We start from the raw sequence: 6,487 nt of genomic DNA on the forward strand, positions 1-6,487 counted from the left end.
CCAAAGGGAAATGTTAGGACAGAAGAGACCGGGAGATAAACGATTCGGGAACGCCGTGATCAGGACCGTGGGAGGCTGCAACAGAAAAGGGAGAGAGTTACTGGGGAGCAGGGACATACAACAGGGTAGAGCTATTTATCTTGCGATCGGGGCCAGATGGTGGGGACCGGAGGGAGGAGTAAGTGTCGGCGGGAGAGGATTCCAAGGAGACGGAGAGGATGATGACAGGGTGTTTATCTGAACTCCAGGCGGGCAGGAGGACAGGCAGGTGAAGGCTCGAATACGCCAGACAATAACCACTGAATGGTGACTGACGGACTGGTGTGGACCAGCCGGCCGTGTGGGGTTAAATAGCCCTCCTGATGATCGCCTGGAATGGGATGCAGGTGTGAAGACGACAGCCACACCCGTAGGCGTGGGCATCCCCACCGCTCCTCAGACACCGAGCCGTGGACCATGACAAGAATAATACAAAGAGAAACAGAGAAACTCCAACAATCAAATGACTGCCTTTGAGCAAGCACTTTGGTGACAATCAGAAGAGAAAACTCTCTTTTAACAGGAACAAACTTCCGGCAGGACCAGGCTCTGTGATAAGACTTGACCTTCACAGCTAAAGAAGTGCAGGAGACAGATGCTGTCCAGTGTAGCAAGTGATTTATTCACCATTTTGTGACCCAATATTTACAAAAATAAATAAAAAACTGATTAACTCAGGTCAAATAAACATAACTGAACTTAAATCAACAGAAATTAAGGTCAAACTGCACAAAGCTACACTGACCATCTGCATTCCTCTGCGTAAAGTCCACTCACCCCTGCACTATTCCATTAGGTAGGTGAGACGAGCATTTCAATACTCAAACCTATACTGCTACTCCTTCCTAGCAATAAAACTCTACGGTGTACTCAATACATATTGCACCAATAATCCTTATCTGTATAAACACAGTCTAAAATCAGCTTTATTAAATTACAAAGATTCTCCCCCTTCTTCACCTGGTCTCTTCCTGTGACCTCAGAATAACCAGGAAGCTATACATATAGAAAGTAAAACTATATTTCCTCTTTTGTTCCTGGAACACAGGTAGGTAAGGTGAGTCCTAACTAAACCAATTAACAGTTGAAATAGATAACATGTTAACTTAACAAACTTTTCGGAATTGATTTAAACCAAGATGTTATGTTACATAATCTGTAAAAGTGCAAAACATAAATAGTAGATGTTTGCCTATTGCAGACTACATATGAAATGTGGTTAAATCAAAACAAGAATGTTAACTGAGAATATGGACAAATAGTGTTCTCACCCACTTTGTCACAAGGAGATGAAGACAAAAAAAAAAGACACACAGAGATTACTAAAAACTAATGATTAAGAGTGGTGTATAAACACATAGTAATGGAAAAGAGAAACAGTGCATCATGGGATTCCCCCAGCAACCTACACCTATCCGATCTTCAAGTGATGACGTGATCAATCCTGCTTCCGAGTTTAATAATCTGTTGTCTTTTTAAAATATTTAAAATATTTTGTTTTGTATCTTCTTCTATTTAATCTCAACACGACCCTCAAAACAGTGATCACTGTCTGCCTCTCTCGGTTTTTATTACCACTGTTCATTTTAAAACGTTGTTTTTAAACCCGTACAATGTAACTACAGCCCAGCCCATGCAGCAGTATATTAATGACTAACCTCTTATATAGTTAACCTCACGTTAACGTTTATTGAGTGGAAAAAAGTTAGCGTTCATCCTCCAGCTTCGCTGTTTATGCTATGCTAACATGGCTGTATCGCTAGCGATCACGTAGCACATCATTATATGCCAGCTAGCCCAACTTCAGTAACCCTGCAAACGTCATTGCTGTATAGTTTTCTGTCTTCATTTATGTCAGAAGTGATAGCAGAGCTGTATATTTTAATTTTTTCAGAAATCTGTCAGTCAGAACATGCTATATCATGTTTAGGTGGAAGCTAGCGAGCTAACTTCCTGCTAACTTCTAACTCTGTTAAATTTCATAAATTCTGTTTTCATGGATGCCTGGATGTTAAATTTAATTGTCACACCTGGTAAAACAGCAACACTGATCATTTTATTAAAGATGAAAGAATTTAGACTGTTTTTACCTCTCAGTAGTGATGGGATTTCCGGCTCTTTTTAGAGAACCGGCTCTTTCGGCTCCCAGCCGGCTCTTCAGGTTGTTTTGTTGCTTTAATTAATTTATTAATAACAACAATATAAGATTATGAACAAAAGGAATTACTAATGTAAAAAAGAAACCCGTGGTTTTATTTATATATGTTTATATATAAATATATATACGGTGGCCCCTAGAGACAAAACACGTACAAACTCCAAAGCACATTTCTAGCGTTAACTGAACTTCCAAAACAGCTACCTAGATCACTTAAATTACACAATTGAAAAGCATATGTGTGTTGTTTGTGTATTTATACACAAGCACACATATATATTCAAATAATTTAAAAAAAATTCATTTACCTGTTACTACCACACACCAAATCCGGTCATTGGTACTTGCCAGTGTTGCTAACTCCTCAGTAAGGAAAATCGCTATTGGCTGTCCTAAAAGTCGCTAGAAGTCGCTAAATGACGTCATCACCTAATTTGCATAATTGGTCATGCTAATGTAATTGTAATCTATGTTGTTGGAGAGAGAAATAACATCGTGGAATAGACATAAAGTGAGTAAAAAACGTCCTAAATGCATTTAGAATTTATTTAGAACTACAAATTAAATTTATTTTAGCAATTATTGTTTTTTTAATGTCACAATTCCAACCCTGCTCCTTAATCTGGGCTTGGACCGGCAAAAGTGACCCGAAATAGGCACTCTGGTGGAGTTACTTAGTGTGTGTGTTTATAAGTAGTTTTAAACCTTGTGATCCACAAAACAGCATAAGAGTAAAAGAGTAAAAGAAGAACTGACTGTGTTACAGCACCCGCTGCTTGTTGAGAGTAAAAGTGATATGTGCTTTCACGTCTTTTTTTAGGCTAGGGGGTCTGAAAACTCGCTAAATATAGCGACAAAGTTGCTAAGTTGGCAACACTGGTACTTGCTGGCTTGTGTAGCCACGAGGTAACAAAAGCTCAACACTGCCCCCTAGCATCCTGGAGCACTTCTGTTGTGTTTTGTACATTTTGGAGTTTGTACGTGTTTTGGAGTTTGTACGTGCTTTGTCTGTAGGGTCCACCATAAATATACTTTTATTTATTCACTCCACATAAAATGTAATAAATAAATCATATAATATAGAGAGCATCCTGACGGGAAACATCTTAACCTGGTTCGGGAACAGCACCATGCAGGACAGACGAGCTCTACAGAGGGTTGTGCGTTCAGCTGAGCGCACCATCCGCTCAGAGCTCCCTGACCTGCACTCAATCTACAGCAGACGGTGCTGGACCAAGGCCAGGAAGATCGTGAAGGACCTCAGCCACCCCAACAACGGACTGTTCTCTCTGTTGAGGTCAGGAAAGCGATTCTGCTCCCTGAAGACCAACACAGAGAGACTGAGGAGGAGCTTCTTCCCGCAGGCGATACGGTCTCTCAATCACACCACCACACAGGACTGACCCACACATATAGTTCTTACACACACTGGACACTCTGGACATTGTTTTCACTTCATCACTTTAAGCATATTTGCACAACACTGGACATTATATTCCTCATTTCCAGTTAATATTTGTACAGCTGCTGTTATTGTGTGTATATATATTTATATTTCTCATACATTCTTATATATGTTTATATATGTCTATACTGTGTATTTTGTTGTACAGTTATCTTATTTTCAACTTTAATTTATATATTTTATCTTATTCTTTCCCAGTTAAATTACCCTTCATTCTAATTTGTGTTGTACAGTTATCTCATTCTTAACTTAATTTTTTATATTTTATTTTATTTTATTCCTTCCTGGTTAAATTTACCCCTTTTTTATTTTTTCATATTTATTTATTTATTTCCTATCTTATTCATAGCCTTTTTTTTTTTTAAGGTCACGAGCAGTTGTCCAAGCATTTCACTGCATATCGTACTGTGTATGATTGTGTATGTGACAAATAAAATTTGATTTGATTTGATTTGATTTAATACAAAAACCAAATATTCACATTTCAACTTTTAACTATTTAAATTTTCAGCTTTTTCCTTTCAAACAAATTAAAAGTGAAACAACACAAAACACTGCAAACACAACACAATTAAATGTAAATTAAAATATGAAAACAAGAAGAACATGCATATTCTCTGTCATATGGACCTGCATGAATAAATTTTCTGAATCCTTTATCATCCGCAACTGAAAATAGATGTGAGTGAAGTTGCCCCCACCTTCTTCAAATCCAACAAAAGTGGTATAAAACGTTTGTGCTGCAAAAATTTTAGTTTGTGCTGCAAAAATTTTGATATTAATAAAAAAATCTAGAGGTCATCAGAGGTCATGACATGAATCAATTTTATTGGAATTCCACGTGAAAGACCAACACAAAGTGGTGAACACGTGAGAAGTGTAACGAAAATCATACATGATTCCAAACATTTTTTACAAATAAATAACTACAAAGTGGGGTGTGTGTAATTATTCAGCCCCTGAGTCAATACTTTGTAGAACCACCTTTTGCTGCAGTTCCAGCTGCCAGTTTTTTAGGGTCTGTCTCTACCACCTTTGCACATCTACAGACTGAAATCTTTGCCCATTCTTCTTTGAAACAGCTCCAGCTCAGTCAGATTAGATGGACAGCGTTTGTGAACAGCAGTTTTCAGATCTTGCCACAGATTCTCGATTGGATTTAGATCTGGACTTTGACTGGGCCGTTCTAGCACATGGATATGTTTTGTTTTAAACCATCCCATCGTTGCCCTGGCTTTATGTTTAGGGTCGTTGTCCTGCTGGAAGCTGAACCTCCGCCCCAGTCTCAAGTCTTTTGCAGACTCCAAGAGGTTTTCTTCCAAGATTGCCCTGTATGTGGCTCCATCCATCTTCAATCAACTCTGACCAGCTTCCCTGTCCCTGCTGAAGAGAAGTCCCCCCCCCCAGAGCATGATGCTGCCACCACCATATCTGACAGTGGGGATGGTGTGTTCAGAGTGATGTGCAGTGTTAGTTTTCCACACATAGCGTTTTGCATTTTGGTCTCATCTGACCAGAGCAGCTTCTTCCACATGTTTGCTGTGTCCCCCACATGTTTGCTGTGTCCCCCACATGTTTGCTGTGTCCCCCACATGGCTTGTGGCAAACTGCAAACGGGACTTCTTATGGTTTTCTGTTAACAATGGCTTTCTTCTTGCCGCTCTTCCATAAAGGCCAACTTTGTGCAGTGCACGACTAATAGTTGTCCTGTGGACAGATTCCCCCACCTGAGCTGTAGATCTCTGCAGCTCGTCCAGAGTCACCATGGGCCTCTTGGCTGCATTTCTGATCAGCTCCTTGTTCTGCTGTGAGTTTAGGTGGACGGCCTTGTCTTGGTAGGTTTACAGTTGTGCCATACTCCTTCCATTTCTGAATGATGGCTTGAACAGTGCTCCGTGGGATGTTCAAGGCTTGGGAAATCTTTGTGTAGCCTAAGCCTGCTTTAAATTTCTCAATAACTTTATCCCTGACCTGTCTGGTGTGTTCTTTGGACTTCATGGTGTTGTTGCTCCCAATATTCTCTTAGACAACCTCTGAGGCGTCACAGAGCAGCTGTATTTGTACTAACATTAGATCACACACAGGTGCACTCTATTTAGTCATTAGCACTCATCAGGCAATGTCTATGTGCAACTGACTGCACTCAGACCAGAGGGGCTGAATAATTATGCACATAATAATTCTCTTCACTCTGCTGACCCATGACAAGAGATTCAACCCCCATTATGAGCACCTTCTACAGAGGAACCATTGAGAGTGTCCTCACCAGCTGCATCACTGTGTGGTATGACTCCTGCACTGGGTCCTGCAGGAAAAAATGACAACGAGTAGTGAGAGCAGCGGAGAGCAGCGGAGAGCATTGTGGGGACCTCTCTTGCCTCCCTCCCCAGGAGATCTACTGCGCCTGCCTCATCCGGAAGGTCCTCTCCATTACAGGTGACTCCACTCATTCCTTCAACAACTTCTTCAGTTTGCTGCCATCAGGAAGGATACTGAAGAGCCTCCGGCCAGAACCCGCAGACTGAGAGAGCTTCGTCCATCGGGCTGTCAGGATGCTGACCATATCTGAATGGAGGAGGGGCCTAAGGGTACATCTTTCGCCATCCTACAATGCTGTGATTGCAGCCATTCCCCATTTTCTGTGAATGGTACTCATGGCCATTCACGAATCTGTGTCTTTGATTAGTAGTCGTTGATCAATGGTCATAAGAATTTGCATACTAACAATCATGGAACTAACAACTGTTGAGGTTTAAATTTATCATCTCAAATGTTTATATGCTGATTATATTGCTTCATATAAGAAAGGCCTAACTCTGAGTACA

This window comes from Neolamprologus brichardi, chromosome 13 (genome assembly GCF_056152115.1).
Source record: "Neolamprologus brichardi isolate AB-2024 chromosome 13, ASM5615211v1, whole genome shotgun sequence".
NCBI lineage: Eukaryota > Metazoa > Chordata > Actinopteri > Cichliformes > Cichlidae > Neolamprologus > Neolamprologus brichardi.